This window comes from Choloepus didactylus, chromosome 2 (genome assembly GCF_015220235.1).
Source record: "Choloepus didactylus isolate mChoDid1 chromosome 2, mChoDid1.pri, whole genome shotgun sequence".
NCBI lineage: Eukaryota > Metazoa > Chordata > Mammalia > Pilosa > Megalonychidae > Choloepus > Choloepus didactylus.
Window position 1 is genome coordinate 233604133 of NC_051308.1, and position 7175 is coordinate 233611307.

At 56.7% G+C, this 7175-nt stretch overlaps 1 long non-coding RNA gene across 1 annotated transcript; it reads right to left on the reverse strand.

The window, feature by feature from the left end:
• Window positions 1-3830: 3830 nt before the first annotated feature.
• On the reverse strand, window positions 3831-6635 carry LOC119527896. Its single transcript, XR_005215498.1, has 3 exons — window positions 6497-6635; window positions 5977-6021; window positions 3831-5123 (listed from the first exon to the last, which is right to left on the reverse strand). It is a non-coding gene; the product is annotated as an uncharacterized LOC119527896 (long non-coding RNA).
• Between the last annotated feature and the right edge of the window lie 540 nt (window positions 6636-7175).

Below are 7175 nucleotides of genomic sequence, written 5' to 3' on the forward strand. Positions count from 1 at the left end.
CTCGCTGTAACAACAGCACCCCTGCCCCCAGCTCTGCAGCGAGTCTCAGCTCCCAGAGCTCACGCACGCTTGCCAGCCCCACAATTCTCACAACAGGCCCGGCGAGGTGGGCAGGTGGGGATGGGGCGTGGCAGCCAGTGCTGGGCTGGGACCAGCTCTCAGGGGCAGCTTTTCCCAACCCCATGTCCAACGACATCACACCAGCTTGGGAAATGGGCCCGGGTGGGAACATTCACATCACAAACATCAGCTGCCTCCCCCAACCCCTGCACCTGTCCCACGGTCGTTGGTCACTTTCCAGCACACCACTACATGAATCCAAGTTTTGGGACGAGACCCTTGAGGCTTTGAGAGGGGGATGTGGTGATACTGAGGTGCCCGTGAGCCCCCCTCCTCTCCAGGCCTGGCACTCCCGGTCTGCTCACGCCCCCGTCTGGGTGTGGGACTGACGCAAACTGCGGCTGCCAAGCCCCTGATCCTATTATCCTCTCCAGGGCGTGACAAGTGCCCGAGACGGCCGAGACAGCCCAGACGGCCCACTACCCCTCCCTCCCCGCCTGAGGACTGGGGGTGCTCCTGAACCCCAGCCCCTCCTCTTGGCCCGAGGTGAGGTCTTCTGCCCTCGTAGGCCCAGCTGGGCAGTGGGACACGTGGGACCCGAGTCCATGGAGGTCTGTGGTGCCCCTAAAGATGTGCCCTATGACAGAGTGGCACTGATACCCCCAAATGATGTTGCATAGACCTTGCCTTGATGCTCGTCTACACCTGCCCCCTTCAGGGTGGGGCGAACAGGGCTCCGCAGAAGGCAAGCGTGCACGCGCCCTGGGAGGCGGTACTATTTGCGTGAGGTGGGGGCTGCAGCCCTGGTCACTCCGGGCGCTGGTGGCACCCTGGACACAGTCCCAGAGCCAGCCCGGTCTCCTGGATTCAGTGGCTTGGGGACTGGGCATGCAGGGGGAGGCTGGCCTGGACCCTTGGGGGTAGAGAAGCAACAGGAGGGAAAGTTTCCCAAGCAGGTGCCTCCCTCCCTGACTCCCCCGGCATTGTCTGCTGTTTTCCAGGAAAAGGCCGATGCAGGTGCTGAGTCGGCTGACGGAGGCTGCTATCACCCTGGCAGTTCTACAGGACGAGCTCGCTGCTTCCAGGGCCTGGTGGGGCCTGCCCGGGAGCCCCGGACCTGGCCGAGCTCCCATTACCCGCCCTGCGCCATTGTTCTGTCTGACGCCTGGCCCTGCCTCTCTCGCTCTCCTTCTCTCCCACCCCACCCTCTGGCCCAAACATCACTCGTGCCCAAACCCAGCGTCTCCCCGATTCCCCAGATGCCAACCTCTTGTCCTGATAAGCCGGGCAGCTGGGGTTTGAATTCCAGGATACCACTTCCCAGCTGGGTGGCCTTGGGTATGTCCCTTTACCTCCCCAAGCCTCAGTTTCCTGGTGGCGGAGATGCAAGTTGTCCCCCCACTATGCCCTGCTGTTGGAAGGATATCAAGCGCCCAGCACGGTGCCCAGCATGCAGTGGGTGTTCAGGAAATGGATTTTACAAAATGCCGGCAGACTCTTTCCCGCGCGACCTGCCCGCCCAGGGCCTGTGAGGAGGGAGGAAGCTGTGCAATCTTCTGCTCTGAGATTACCCAGCATGCAATCGCTGTGCCCGACACGCAGTTCTAATTGTTCCCTTGTGAAATGGGCTCAGGCTTCGGGACGCTCGCCTGGCCCCAGGTCTGGGCCTCCTGGTGTTGGCGAAGCCCGAGGTGCGGGTGGGAAGTGGGCCCAGCCAGGGGACACGGGCAGGGTGGGGCTGGGACCCAGGACCATCCAGCCTGTCCAAGAGGGGAGTGGACATGGCTGCCCGGTGGAGGGAGGCCCAGGTACCTCTGGGGCAGCACTGTCCTCTCCCCTGCTCCAGATGGCTTCCTCTTATTTGTTTGGGGTTTGGGAGGAATTAATGAAATTTTTACAGTCATTAGCAGCACAGCAGGCACCTATCCAGGAGCAGCAAAGAGACCTGGGAAGGCAAGGAGGAAGAGGGCCTGGCACCCGGCGATTGCTCAACAAGTGAGTGAAGAGGGAGAAGTGTGTGAGTAGTGGATTGAATAAGGGAGTGAGTAAGTGAATTAATGAATGAGTAAGCTAGTGCCTGAATCAGGATATTAGCAACCTCTTTCGTAGCTCTCACTACATGCCCCTCACTGTCCAAAGCCCTTTACTTGTATGAACTCACTCAGCCCTCACAAAAACCTGACCCAGAAGGAAGTATTGTTACTTCCATTTTACAGAGAAGGAACCCAAAGCACAGAGAGGTTAAGTAACTTGCCCAAAGTCACACAGCTGGGAAGTGACTGAGTTGGGACTCAAACTGAGGCTCCAGAGTCTCTGGGTACTAAGTAGGAGTGTAGCTCCAGGACTATGAGGAGAATTCATAGCTGAGGGGATGGGAAGATGGGACATCCCCCTACCCTTTTTGGTCTGTGCCTTGAGACTTCAGACTTCATATTATTCATTCATATGGTCATTCAGTCTATCTGTGGGTCACTCACTCATCCACTCACTGGGGAGATGAGATTAAGAAGATTCAGTCCCGATGTGTCAGAATTTGCTCTTCAGGGCTAAGCTTAGGTGCCACTTCCTCCAGGGAGCCTTCTCTGACTTCCTCTGCAGGAGTCATAGTCCCCTGGCCTTCCCTCACTATTATCTTTTGCTATGCCTTCCTCCCCCACCAGCTGGGCAGTGCTTTTATTTCTGAATTTTTGGTACACAGTGTGCACTCAACAAACGCTTGATAAGGCATCTATTACTGCTGGGCCTCTTCTTGGGTCCTCCTGGCATTCCCTGTATCTGCCCTTCCTCTCCTCACCCCAGCCAGCTTCCCCCACTGTTTTTTCCCATTCCACCATGAAGTGAAAACTCCCTGGATGCCAGTTGCAGCTAGAGGCCATGGTCAACAAGGCTGGAGTTCACCCCTGCCCTGGGAGGGAGGGGACTGGGTCTGCCTCGGCCCAGTCACTGACAGCAGCCTCTTCCTTCCCTGGCTAAATGTTTGTTTTCAAATTCCTGAGGCCTGCGTCACCCCCACCCCCTTCCCTGCTGGCCCCTGGCCCTTGCTTCCTTCCTCCACTGGCTTGACCAGGCTGGTCTGCTGGGTGAGGCACCAGGCCAAGCCTCTCTCTCCCACCACCCACCAGCCAGGGCCAGAGCCTTGAGCTGGCTGACTGGGGAGCCCCAGAACTGTCAGGATACGGGCCGGGGCCTGAGGCGCCCTCCCCAGTCTCTCTGGGTAGAGCATGGAAATGCCATTTCTTTTTGCACTCCCGGGAACAGTGCAGGCTGGTAAGGAATCACAGGCCATGGCCAGAACTAGTCATCTTCAAGGCTGGGTTAGCTAGGCTGGGCAGGGCAGAGGCCCAGCTCAGGCCAGACCTAATTCAAGCTCTCCTCCCAGCTGGGAATCTTGGACAAGTAAGGAAGGGGTCCTTGAACTTGACTTCTTGGGCATCAGAACCATGTGGGGAGCCTGATTAGAATGCAGACTCCTGGGCCCCACCTTCTGAGATTCTCATTCAGTGGGTCTCAGAGCCTGGAGATCTGAATTTTCAGCAAGTCCACCTGGTGATGTGGACACAGGAGGTCCACACAGCTGGAACACAGCGATCAAAAGCTTGAATAAGGCAAGTCAGACTGACAGAGTCAGCTTCTAACCCCCGCTCCACTATTTATCCATCATGTGACTGACCTTCTAGAACAGCACTGTCCAGTTCAGTAGACACTAGCCGCAAGTGACTATTTATATTTAAATTAATTAAAATTAAATATAATTAAAGTCATTTCCTCAACTGCACTGGCCACATATCCAGTGCTCAATAGCCACACATGGCTTGTGGCTAGTATATTGGACAGAGCAGATATCAAACATTTCCATCCACCCAGCAGCCCCTCCACAGGAAGTTCTATGGGACGGCGCTGCTCCCGAATGTAAGCTCCACCGAGGCAGAGGTATTTGGTTTGTTCATTGCTATATCCATAGCAAACAGCACGGCACCAGGAACACAACTGGGGATCAGTAAATATTTTTGAATGAATGAATGACCTTGCTCAAGTCACTTCCCCTCTCTGGGCTTTGGCTTCCTCATCCACAAAATGGGTATCGTATCAGTTCCCAAGTTTGCTGTCAGGATTAAACGAGATAAAGCATGTGCTTAGCACAGAATGTGGCACATGATACGCGCACCTCACATTTGAGCTGCTGCTGTGTGATGACCCCATCGGGAAGTCTTCCCTGAGTATCCCACACCTCCCTGTTCGCTGAACTCTGCAATGTCCACAGTGTGCTTCATTCCGGCTACCAGGAGTGGAGACCGCTGCTGTGAATCACCGGGCGTGTTTTGCCTCCAGGGCACGAACCACTGCTGATCTCTGTGTTCCCAGCAAGGTGAGCTGTCCCAGTGGCCTTCACTCCCAGTTCCCAGAGTGCTTTCACAAGTAGTCTCCTCTGGGATCCTCCAACACCCCTCCGGAATGAGATGAGAGACACTGGAAGGATCCTTGCAGATGTGTCGTTGTAGGCACAGGGAGACCAAGGCCTGAGGTCGCGTAGGAAGCCAGCCCAAGGTCACAGAGCCAGGACTGCAAGCAAGAATCCTGCTTCTGATATCTTTCTAAGACAACCCCTAGCACACAGGGGCCACCAGCAGAGTGGGTGGACGGCTGGATGAATGAACGCTGTCAGTTGACTGAATCCCATTTTACAGCTGAAAAAACAGGCTCGTTTTTCAGTGAGGTGCTTGGAAAATATTTATGGACTTGATCACGGTGTCAGAACACAAGGCAGGGTGACCAGCTGGCCAGAAGGCCTGTTCATCTCTGCCCCCAAGGGACAGCCAGGACAGTTTCTTGCCCTGGACAGGAAGTCATCATGGCAGGGCAGAAAGAGAAGCTCACTCTTGGCTTCATGGAAGGGATTTCTTTGGCATTAGAGTCAGACATGGCCAGATCTGTCACAGGTCCAAAGACAATGGAGGAGCCTTGCAAGGCTCTGAAACTTTCTGAGCTAGGACCCTTCTGAGACACCAGTAAAAGCTGTGGCCTCCAGCCGGTGCTGAGCTGCAAACGGCTTAGCAACAGGCTCTCTGAAAGGAAAAGAAAAGAAAAGCCCTGGTTTGCATAGTTTGCCATTTGCCGCGGTGTAAATACTCCCACCACACCAATGAGACCTGGCTCTCAAAATCCCCGAAGATTTAACAATTTGCTCTCCCTGAGCTCTAGCACACCACTAGGTCTGTGTAAACTCAAACAAGCCTTGTCCCCTCTCTGCGCCTCATTTCCCTCATCTGGGAAGTGGGGTGCTATCGGCTCCTGCCTTCAGGGCCCTTGTGAGGGTGAAATGAGTCAGGCTCCACCCCAGGGGTGAGGGGCTCAGCAGAACTGCTGGGGACTGGATGGTCACATCTTCCAGCCTCTAGCCCAGGCCTGGGCACTGGCAGGGGGAATGGGGGCTCCCGGAGGGTGGAGACCGAGATGGAGCATCAGGCAGTCCAGGCCCCTCTCCTTCCTGACCCCTGGCCCCAGGACTTCTGGGTTGCCCAGTAGAGGTGGCCATGGAGCCCCTGGCCCTCCCCGCCCCCTCTCCTGGCCACTTCTGGAAGCCAAGCTGAGGGGAGGGCAGAGCAGCCGGCACTGATGACAATTTGCCCAAACCTGGAAAGACAGGCTTCCCTACCCTGATCTCGCTGATCCTGCTCACTCGCCCTGGCACTGGGGGAGAGGGGAGGAATTCCCCTTCACCGCCCAGGCAGCCCCTCCCACCCTAAGGAAGCCTCGGCATGACGGAGGCACCCGAGGGGGCCTGCCTTGGAAATGGGGTACCAGACCGTGGTGGCACCCCAACTCTGCACCTTTCCCTTGGTGCGCCATCCAGGGCCCTTGCCCAGAGAGTGTCTGGAAAGAAGGGGAGTTGGACATATTGAGGAAGGTGCTTCCCACCTTGAGAGGAGGGGTTCCATTCCTGACGAGATGCTCCAGAAATTTCTTTCCACGGAAGGGGATAAAAACACAATAAAATATTAGAGCAGGAAGGTGGTCAGTGGCAGAGGCAAGGCTTCCACTACAAAGATGGGGACACTGAAGCCAGAGAAGGGGCAGCCTCAGGTCACACAGGGACCCAGAGGCTGAGTTGGGACCGGGACTCGGTCCCCAGGGACAGTCTGTCCTCTCTGCAGCCTGGTGAGAGCAGGAAGGGCTGGAAGGTGGGGACCCTGCAACACGGCTGCCCTGGGGAGCAGAGGAGTGACCAGCCAAGGCCTGAGATTCCCCAGGGGGTCCCTCATGCTGGGTGACCCCTCAGGAGAGGGGCATCCCCCCAAGAAGAAGCCCACCCTGCTGGGAGGCCCAGGGGCCCGAGAAGTGGAGGGACCGTGGATCTGGGGTACAATGCTCCCCTTCCCAGGTGTCAGTGACGGTGCCTGGGGGCTGGGGTCCTGGGTCTGCCCGGTTGGGCCCCTACCTTGCTCCGTGGCCTTGGGCAAGTCATGGCCTCTGGTGGCACCAGTTTCTCTGAATGCAGAACGGGTGGCTTGGACCGAATCGGTGCTTTAAACTTGTTTAAGCTGCAGCGTTATTTTCTAGATGCCTAGTATAGAAAACAGACACAAGCGGAGCAGATCTGGGGGCAGCTGGGGTTTCAGGGGGAGGGGATAGCACAGGAGGATGATTGGGGGTGTCAGCTGCAGACACCCCTGCCCCCAGGGTGACTCCTGGGGCTGTCCCGGGCACCATGGCAGAACCTCTGCCCCAGACAGTGGCACTCTGGAGGACTCCCCCTGCCCTCCTGGGGTCTGGCTGGGGATTTTATCCCCAAGGAGGGGTGAGGTGCCAGGGGCCCGGGTGACACCCCGAGGGGGGACATCCAGTACTGCTCCTGAATTCCGAAGGCTTGGAACAGAGAGACGGACAGGCAGAGGAATGGAGAGAGAGAGAGGCAGAGAGCAAAACAAATAGAGAAACAGATACGAAAATAGAAACACTCAAGGAAGAAGGGAAAGGAAAAGATGGGGAGCAGGGACAGGGAGAGAAAAGGAAACACATGTTTCCACTCAAAGTTCTTTTTCGTTTAAAATAAAACCGACCCAACAATCTCTGCTGCTGATGGTTGGCCGGGGCCCAGGCTCCAGGCCAAGTGTGGC